Genomic DNA, 9,551 nt, shown 5'->3' with positions numbered 1-9,551 from the left:
TCCACCGCAGGGATGGGAAGAAAATTGTGAATGGAGGGGAGGAGGCCAAGGAGGATCAGAGCCGGAGAGCCGTGGCCGAGCGGGCGGCGGAGACAAAAGAAAGCATCTTCGCTTGTTTTCCCTTGCCGCGGGGAATCCACGTGGCAGTTGCGGGAAGGCGGGGAAAGTGGGAAGGGGAGATAAATCCTGCTGGAAAGCTTTTGGCGGGCACGGGCACCGCGCGGGAGATTTATAGCCCCGCGCTTCGCAGCCACCTGCCTGCCATGGGTGCCGCTCACCTGCTCCGCGGAGCCGGGCTCGTTAGCCGGGGCCCCTGGTTAATGAGGTATGGGGATACGGGGATGCTCGTGTGGTTGTAGACCTTCGGGTCTTCCCAGCTTGGCAGGGGCCGCGCCGGCGCCGTTGCCACCCCGCCGTGCCACCCTCAGAGGGGCTGAGCCTTGGTGCGAGCCGGAGCCTCCAGCATCCTCCCGTGGGTACCAGCTCCGCGGCCGCCACGCTCTGCCTCCCGCTCGCGCTGCCTGGGGTCCTCTCTGTCTTCTCTGCCCATCTCCCGCTTTGTCACCTCTCCCTCATTTGTCTCTCAGCCCATCAGCCCCTCCGCTATCTGCTATTTCTTCCACTCGGCCCCTTTTCCCCTCCATGCTTTTTATTATTTTTCCTATAGTTCTCTCTCTCACCAGTTCCTTTCCTCCCCTGCTCTATAGATTACCCTCCTCTTCCTCACCCTCTCTCTTCTCCTCCTCCTTTTCCCTCCCCCCAGTGTATTTGCTCTCCCCTCTGCCATCCCAGGAGGGGTGGGCAGGACCGTGGCAGTGGGGACGAGCACGCTGGGGCAGGCGTCCCCATGAAGCTGGGTCCCTGGCCTGCCAGCACGGGCGGGTCTCGTGGCCCTATTTCAGGCTGAGCTGCAAAATACAGCCTAGAAGATGCCATCGGCACCTCCTGCATCTTGGGAGAGAGCCAGAGCCCGGTCCGGGATGAGGAGAGCCCGGGAACGGCTCCCCAACAGCACCCAGAGCATCACTGCCAAGCTCCCGGTGCCTGCCCCGCGGCAAGACCCGGAGGAAAAAAACACCATTCCCGCCTTATTTCACCCAAACTGAAGCCAAGGGGGGGTTGGGGACGAAGGAAGGGCCCTGGCCCCTCCATGTCCGTCATCGCAGGCGCACCGGCCGCGGGCTGCGGCGGCTGCCGGGGTGGCCAGATCCAGCACCCGCTATGTAGGGCAGAGCCGGCGCCGCGAGGGAGCGCGGGGGCCCCAGCCCCGGGGTCGCCCCCGCCCGCTGCCGAGCCGCCGGCTGGGATGAAACCCCTGGGAGCCGCTTGCCAGCACCGTATATATGCACACATATATATACACACCATAGCACCATATATATACACACACGCACACCCCATAGATGGGTATATATTTTATATATATGTATAATTTCAGCCTTTTTCTTATTTCAGATGGAAGCAGCTTGCCGATGCAATTAAAAGTTTTACCAGAAATGACCCTCTTGCAAATATTCCGGTTTTTAAAGAAGCCGATTCGAGTTCCCAGCAACTTGCTGAGGAAGCGCCCGGGGGCTTTTCTGACGAGCTCCCGCAGGTATTCCCAATTTCCTTCGTTTGCTTTATGAGGTACGTGAGAAAAAAAGAGAAATAGTTTCCTTATAAATATAGACATACGCATAAAAAATATTCCAGGGATTTTTTTTTTTTTTCTTCCCTGAGCAGATCCCTCTTTACAGTTTTCCAGTCTCCGCACCATCACCTGGCTCAGGTGGGTAAAGACCCAGGAGTTACGGGTCAGGGCAACTGGATGGACACCGCTAAGAAATGTGGGAATGGCAAAAGCTTTAATTCCCAGTTTAAAAAAAATCCTTTTCTGGGCACAGATGTTGAAAGCACGTTCAATTCTTGCTTCTTTTCCTTCCCATCACAAAATACCCCGGGAGAAATCCCAAAAGCAGCTTCACCCATCCCTGTGCATCAGCCAAGGGCAGCACCCGCATGACATGGGGACCCCCGCAGCCCATAGCTGTCGGACAAAAAAGACGATATTGGGAATGGGAGGGTCAGGGAGGCTTAAAATACGGCCCAGCTTTGGGAGAATTAATTTTGGACCGATTTCTTGCTACGGCCATCACCTGCCGAAATCCCGCTTCTCCTTTTGGGTAGCCGCCCTCATCCCTCTATGAGCACCTGGCTTTTTTTGGGGGGGGGACACAAACAGGCGCACATGGGGTACGGACACGGCTGTTGGCCAAGACAGACGGACGGCATCGCCAGGACGGACAGAATTTGGCGTGGGAAAGGGGGCGGCGATGGCATTGCCTAGACACGGCGTTTCATTAAGATGCAGGAGCGGTACTTTGGGTGCAAAAAGCGGAGGGGGAAGGGTTAAGGGGCGGCGGGAGAGAGGGGTGAGAAGAAAGCCCAAAGAAAAGAAGGGACCTCACAGCACCCGGCGGGGCTTGATGGCTTAATTACCATATTCAAATCTAATTAATTCCCCTTTGCATAAAAAGGCCACGGGCGGGCGTGGGACCAGCCTTGCAGATGGCGTCTCATGCTCAGCACCATTTTGGGGCCGCCGGCCATCTTAGAGCGAGGAGGAGGAGGAGGACGGCTTCGCCCGCGGCGCCGAGCATCTGCTCGGGGCACCCGTTGGGCACGGGGCTGTGCCGGGTGCCGGCACCAACCAGCCCCGCCGACTGCCATTCATATTGTTTTGAGGAAGAAGAGGCGATTTAAAAGCAGGGAGGAGACGGAATGAAGCAAAGATGGATGGGGAGGGGGGGTTAAAGCGATGGGGCATCATAATTTGGGGGTGTTAGCGTGCCCCTCACCCTTGGTTGGGGCTCCCCGCTCCGTCCCTGCGTGCTGGGGTCTCCAGGTGGGACGGCGCCGGGCTCTGTGCGGATGAAGATTGACTGCCGATGCGGGGATTAGCATCCCCGGAGGTATTTGCTGGAGGAGGTGGGCGATGGGGAGAGAGGCGCGGCAGCCGTCCCGGGGAGATGGGCGTCTCCTTGGGACCACCGCTGCACCTTGCTCCCCTAAAAACCAGCCCCGTGCCATGGGAGCATCCCAGAAACCTCTCTGGAGGGTGACTCCATGGGGATGCACCCCGCATCCCCCTTGGGGTGCTGGCCAGCAGGAAAAGCCGGGAAAATCCAGCCTCAACAAACAGATACCCAAAACCCCTCCCGCACAGGCATTGTTTTGGGGAAAAATGGGGAATAATATTCCTCATCTCCCCGTCGTGCATCTGGGGGTGAACCAAATCCCTGCTGGAAAACCGGCCCGGAGAGCGTGGGCTGCTGACGGGCACCACGGCAGCGCCTGCGCTGGCTGCCAGGCTCACCCTGGGCAAGGTGAAAGTTATTTTTCTAATGTTTCAGACAGCTTCGCCGTCATGTGAAAAACTCAGAGGAGCAAGGACCGCAGGGGATGTGGTTTTTCTCCCTTGACTGACTCCCAAGGATGCAATGCTGCTGCTGCTGCTGCCGCCGTGGGGCTGCGCTCCCCGCCCCCCCCCTTCCCAGCGCTGCTGGGGGCTGGGATGAAAATGTTACCCCAAAACAGACTCCCAGACAGAGCTGGAAGTCGCTTGTGTGGCTAAATCCGATGTCTGCCAGCAGGAAAAATGGGGGCTGGGGGTTTGGATGGGGCGGAGCAGGAGGAACTGGGGATGGATGGGGGGAGGCTGTGCTCCCAGCTGGGGGCAAAGCAAGAGGTGAGGGGGGAAGATTCCCCCTTACGCTGGTAAGTCAGAGAAAAGGTTGGTTCTGAGTCATAGAAGATAGATTTTTAGATGTACATTAAAAAGGAAACAGGGTGAAAAAGTCAATTATTTGGCAACCAAAAGCTGTTATAATAGCCCAGCTTCCACGAGCTTTGGGGGGGGGATCTAAATATTTTCAAAGAAGAATATAAATAAAATGGGGACAAAAGCTGGGTTTTTTCCCCTGAAACGATGAGAAAAAAATCAGTGTGGCACCTCACAGCCTGGCGATCGCAGCCGCCTGCCCGGACCCGCCGGCGAGGGGCAGCCCAGCCATGCGCGGAGCCATCGTGGGTGCCCCCCTCTGCGGCGCTGCTCCCTGGTCCCCCCAAATCCCCGGCTGGAGAGAGCCCGGGGGGAGCGTTTGTGGGGAAAACCCCGTGCCGGCTGGCTGGGCTTGCAGGAAAGGAGAGAAAAGCAAGAAACGCCCAAACTTACCCCATCCGGGAGAGGCGAGGGGGTCTCGAGCATCCTTGGGGGAGCGCAGCCAACTTCCCCTGCCTGGCTCCGCAGGCGCTGCCCTTGCCGCGGAGCGATGCGACCGAGCCAGCCCGTCCCCGGCAGCCCCGCGCAACCTTGCCGCTGCAAACCCGTGCTGGGAGCAGCCTCCTCCGGGCCCAGCGGCTCCCACGGGCAGGAAAGCCCAGTCCACGGCACCCCACGGGGCTCCTCCGTCCTTCGGTTTCCCAGGCGAGGGTGCTGGGGTGCGGGTGGTCTCCCTGGGGCTCTGCCCACGCCATCCTGGCCGCTCCCTGGCGCCCTGGCCGCTTCGCCCCATCCCCGTCCTCGGCGATGGATGCTGCCGGACCGCGTTGATCAAAGCAAGGTGGGGATTTCTCCTCTGCAAAAAATAAAATGAGCGATGCCATCATGTCCAAAATCACACCGATCCCCTCCCGAACTGCACCGATCCCCTCCGGAAACACACCGATCTCGCTCTGCTCGTCACTGAGCCATCTTAACCAGCCCAGCTGCCGCGCCGGGCAGGCCCACGTGGCCAAAACGACGCTTTAAGGGGATCACGAAGGTTTCTCCTGGCACCGCCGGAGCCGGGCAAAGGGCCTGGAGGTCTCTGCGCCCACCTCTACGTACGAGCCCCGCTCTGGGTACCCGCACAGGTCCCTGCTTAGGGACAGATTTCTGTTTGACCTCTCCATCGCGGTGCAGAGAGAGGGTCAAGCGGCTCCATCATTCCCTGGATCGCACCCCGGACTGCGTCCCACATCCCATTTTACAGACGGGGTGGCATCGGCAGGGAGAGGAGCCAAACCTTCCCAGGACCGGTGGGGAGGGAAACCCCTCTGTGTCAGATGATGGGGGCAAACCCCCTCCAGATGCGCCCTTGGGCGTCTCCCCCGTCCCCCAGCACCCGCCGCCGGCCTTGGTCTGCCCCAGATCAGCCTTTTGATCACCAAAAAACATGGGGTGTGGGGGTGAGGACTTCAGCCCTCGCTGGCCCCAGCACCCATGTTCACCCTGCACAACCCTGCCAGGGCGGGGGGGCACCCATCAGCCCCTTCGCTTTGCTCCCAAAAACTCAGCCCCTCCAACACCCCTCAGCACTCCCGGGGGGTGTCCGATGAGAAGACCCCAAAAAGACCAGAGACAGGGCGGGTTGAGGGTGCTGCCCCAGACGGGTGGCAGGAGCTGGGGGGGGACACCAAGGGGATGCCCAAGGGGACGGGGGGCTCAGACACAATGCTGCCATTGAGGGGGCCCCGCCGTGGGTCCCGGCCCTTCCTGCCCAGACACAATAGGGGCGGCCCCGCGCGCCACTTGTGCGCATTGTGCGGCGGCGGCCCCCCCCGGCCCCTCCTTTCTGTCCCCCATCGGATAATGGATCCGCTTTGTGTGCTTGGCTGGACAAGGACTTTGTGGCGGAGAAAGAACCGGTGTTTGTCTGTCAGAAGAGATCGGCCAAGAAAGGGACGGGGAGGAGCGGTGGCTGGAGCGGGGCAGCGTTCCTTGCCGCAGCATTGGCCTTGCACGGCCCCCGTGCCGCCGGCAATATTCCTGGCGGTGCCAGGGGGGGGAGAAGTCCTTGCTGGGAACTTGGGGAGGTGCAGCCCGGTGACTGCGGTGCTGCCGGACCCACTGCTCAAAGCCCATCCCCGGCCCTGGCGAGCATCCCGGCGAGCATCCCGGCTAGCATCCCGGCGAGCATCCCGGCTAGCATCCCAGTGAGCATCCCACCAAACGCCAGCTCCCCTCCCTGAGCCCAACACAAATCCGCAGTGGCAAAGGGTCTGTGCCCCCCCCCTGCCCGGCTCCGGCCCCTCTGGGTCCCCCCCCGGCCACCATTCCTGGAGATGGGATCAGCAAAACCTACAGGAGATTAATTCTCCAGCCGCCCCGCTCTTGCTGTACCGGCGTGCAGGCAGGCGGACGCGGTAATCCCTGACTCCAGCGGAGCCAGAGCCGCAAAGAGCAGGATTAATAAGAACTAGGCTGTAATTTCGGCAGCCCTGAACAGGTCCCTTTGCCTGCAGCATCCGCAATTCCAGCGCGTCGGACAATTAAGGGACGGGGGAGCTCTGTGACGGCCACGTCCTAGCTGCTCTGGGAGGGGAAAGTCAGCCCTGGCACCTTCCAGCTGGGCAAACCGCTGGATTGCAGCCCAGCCAAGCAGCCAGCGCTGCGTCTGCAGGTACACGCGTGTGCCCGCGGGTACATGCTAACGCCACACGTGTGCCACGCGGCCCCACATGCTCCGCAGGAGCAAGGGCAGGGCCCCTCCAGCAGCAAACCCTATGCAAAGCAGGGCTGAAAACTGGATTATTTCCTGTTAAAGCAATTCAAGAAACGGGTCACATTTATCCTGTAGGTTGGGGCAGGTTTTTTTTTTAATTGCTGAAATTCTGGTTTTTTAAATCAGGTCTGCGCCAATGCTGGTATTTAATGAAAAAATGTAGAATTTTGTTTCCCAAAAATTTTAGCCTGCTAATTGGTTTCTCGATGTGCTGATGGCTCTGTGCTCACTGCCGGGCGCTCGGGGGACATCTGCCAGCCCAGACCCTTCCCGAGGGGGCCAAGGCGGGGACGTGACTTCAGGAAAAACCCAAACCCCATCGCACCGGGCACGGGTTCATGCTTCGTCAGCACGGCTCAGCATCCCGGGACTCCCACCCTACACCCCACGCGTGGGTGGCATTTTGCGGGTGCCAATAGCCATGGGGCTGGAGGTGGCATCTCAGCAGCACGTCCCCCTTCCCCAGTATAATTTGCGGCTGGCGTTTGGGGTCCAGGTGCCCAGGTAGGGTGAGCGTCCCCAGCAGCATCACCCCGGGGGACCCCGACCCCGCACTCCGGGCGCTGTGGGGCTGAGCCGGGCAGCTCATCGCCCGCCGGGGCAAGCGGCCGGGCCGGCGGGATGATTAGGGTGGCCTGTGGAGTAATTATCTCATTGGGCAAGTAATACCCTTTCAGCGGGAGCGGGGTGGGGAAGTATTGTTCGGGCTTAGGGATTACATCAACCCGGCTGGAGCAGACAATGTGCTCCCCCTGGGAAGAGGCAGCTCAGCCCCAGGGAGAGAGGAGGGAGGCAGGGGCTGAAGCTGTCTCAATTAGCGAGTGTCCCAGCGAGGAAGAGGGTGGTGGGGGCTCATGGGGGGACCTGGGGAGTTTAGCGGGGAAAGAAAGCGTCCTTAACCCTTCGTGCTCCTCCCGCAAGGGGACTCGGTCCTTCACCCCTGCGTTAAGCCCTGCAGCGACGTGGAGATGCCGGGAGGGCTGGATGCATCCCCTTCTCCCCATGATGCCGGGGAAAGCAAAGCACAGCCAGTTTTCTCCTTTTTCTGCCTTTTTTTTTCTTTTTGACAGCCCAATGCCAGCCCCTTCCAGCCTCCCTGCACATCAGCAGCGCGTCAGCCACTTCGTCCTTGTATGGGGGACGGGCAGCAATCGGGGACAGTGGCCGGGGCCAGCCAGGTGGCGAGCGGGGCACGTCCCCATCCCCAACCCCAAAAAGCAGTGCTGGGGGCGGGCAGGGGGGAGGGATAACAACCCCATGCACCCACTCCCAGCCACACGCAGCACCGGGGCACCGCACGTCCTTGGCATCCCCCTGAAACACCAGCTCCGGCCCCGCGCCCACCTGGCGCGGCCGCCCTGCTCTGCCTGGCGTGGGGCTGGGCTTCGTTTTGGCCGGGTTCATGGTAAATCAGGCGTGAGGCCGGCGAGCCGGCGGCAGCCACCGCGCCAGGTTACCGGCGGAGCAAGGGGCCGGCTCCACCTGGCCCTCGCCATCCGCGGGGTGATTAAACACGGGGCTCCCAGCTGCCATACATTTTTAAATAAATGAATAATACATAGCGGGGTGATAAATAAATAACGGCCGTACATTTGAACTTAGCCTCTGAGAAAATCCTTTTAGTTCAAAAGGACTGGGGCGCTTGGAAAGGGGAGCCCATGCATTTTGAATGGGCTGCCATCAAGTGTCAAGGCTTGGCACCGGAGACGAAGGGGGGAGGGACAAAACCGGCCTCGACACAAGCAGGGGGGGACAGGGATGAGGGTCCTTGGGCATCGCCAAGGGCGGCTTTGGTGGGAGCAGGCAGCGATGGCACCGAGGGCTGCGACCGCCCCGGTGCTGGGCACCGAGAGCCCGGTGTGCCCCCCGAATCCCTGGGAAGGAGGAGGAGGAGGATGGAGGGTGCCAGGCCAGGAGGCGAAGGGCAGCCCCTGAGAAAGGCGAGCGGCACATGAAAGGTCCGGTCCCGCTAACCCCGACTGTGCCGAGGAGGAGTCCCCGTTTAGCAGAGCAAAGGCAGCGTTTACTTAGCAGTGGCCCTCTAAAGAGGTGGGTGGCCCTGGAAGGCGGCCCAGACAAATACAAGGGGATTAGAGAAGTGAAAGGTGTGAGCGGAGGGGCGAAGGGGGGGAGGATGCTCAGGGAAAGCCGTCAGCGGGGCGCAAGGAAGCGCCCGGAGTGGGGAGGGGGTGGAGAGGCAGAGGCGGGTGGGAGCTGGATGGGGGAACCTTATTGTCACCTTTTGGGGGGGGAATCTGGGGAGACCCCGTGTCAGAGGAGCTGGGGGGGGCTGGGCTCAGCTCTGAAGCTGCCCCAAGCCCCTGCACGGGGCGGCTGACGACACGCGCCTGCCCTAACGTGCGTCCCTGCCACGCACACATGTGTTCCGGCCACGCATAGCTATGACACACGTGTCCCAGCCATGCACCGCCATGTCCTAGCCACACACAGCCATCCGCACGTGTGTTCCAGCCATGCACACGCATGTCCCGGCCATGTAACACACGTGTCCCGGGACCGGGTCCTGGCGGGACTCGCTCCCTTGCTCTTCGTGAAGCCCGAGAGTGGCGGAGGCAACTTTAATTCTTTGCGCCAACTGCACCCGCTCGCTTGCATCGCTAAGTGGGTATTGATTTATTAGGCTGTAATTTAAGGCAGAACGTTTTAAAATGAACTCACACACCAAGCCCAGGCACGAGAATAAACAAGACCTGATTTATTCGCTGCCCGTCTCTCAGCAGATGCCTGGCCGGGCTGGCAGCACCGCAGCCAAGGGGGGACGGGGAACCGCTGCGGCCGGATCCTGGCACGGGAAGACCAGGAGGGGAGCATCCCCCTCACCCCTGCACACCCCCCATGAGGGCTGCGGAGCAGCCCCGCACGCACGCGTCCTGCACCCCCGCAGCCCCATGCAATGTCCCCCAGAGCCCCCCCGGTGCTGGGGTGTGCGGGACGGGGACGGTGGCAGCGAGGGCAGGGGCAGAGCTGCCTGGCCCCAGGCTTGCCACTCCGCGGGACAGCACA

Source organism: Pelecanus crispus, chromosome 20 (genome assembly GCF_030463565.1).
Source record: "Pelecanus crispus isolate bPelCri1 chromosome 20, bPelCri1.pri, whole genome shotgun sequence".
Lineage (NCBI taxonomy): Eukaryota > Metazoa > Chordata > Aves > Pelecaniformes > Pelecanidae > Pelecanus > Pelecanus crispus.
Note: the sequence above shows the minus strand (reverse complement) of the source record.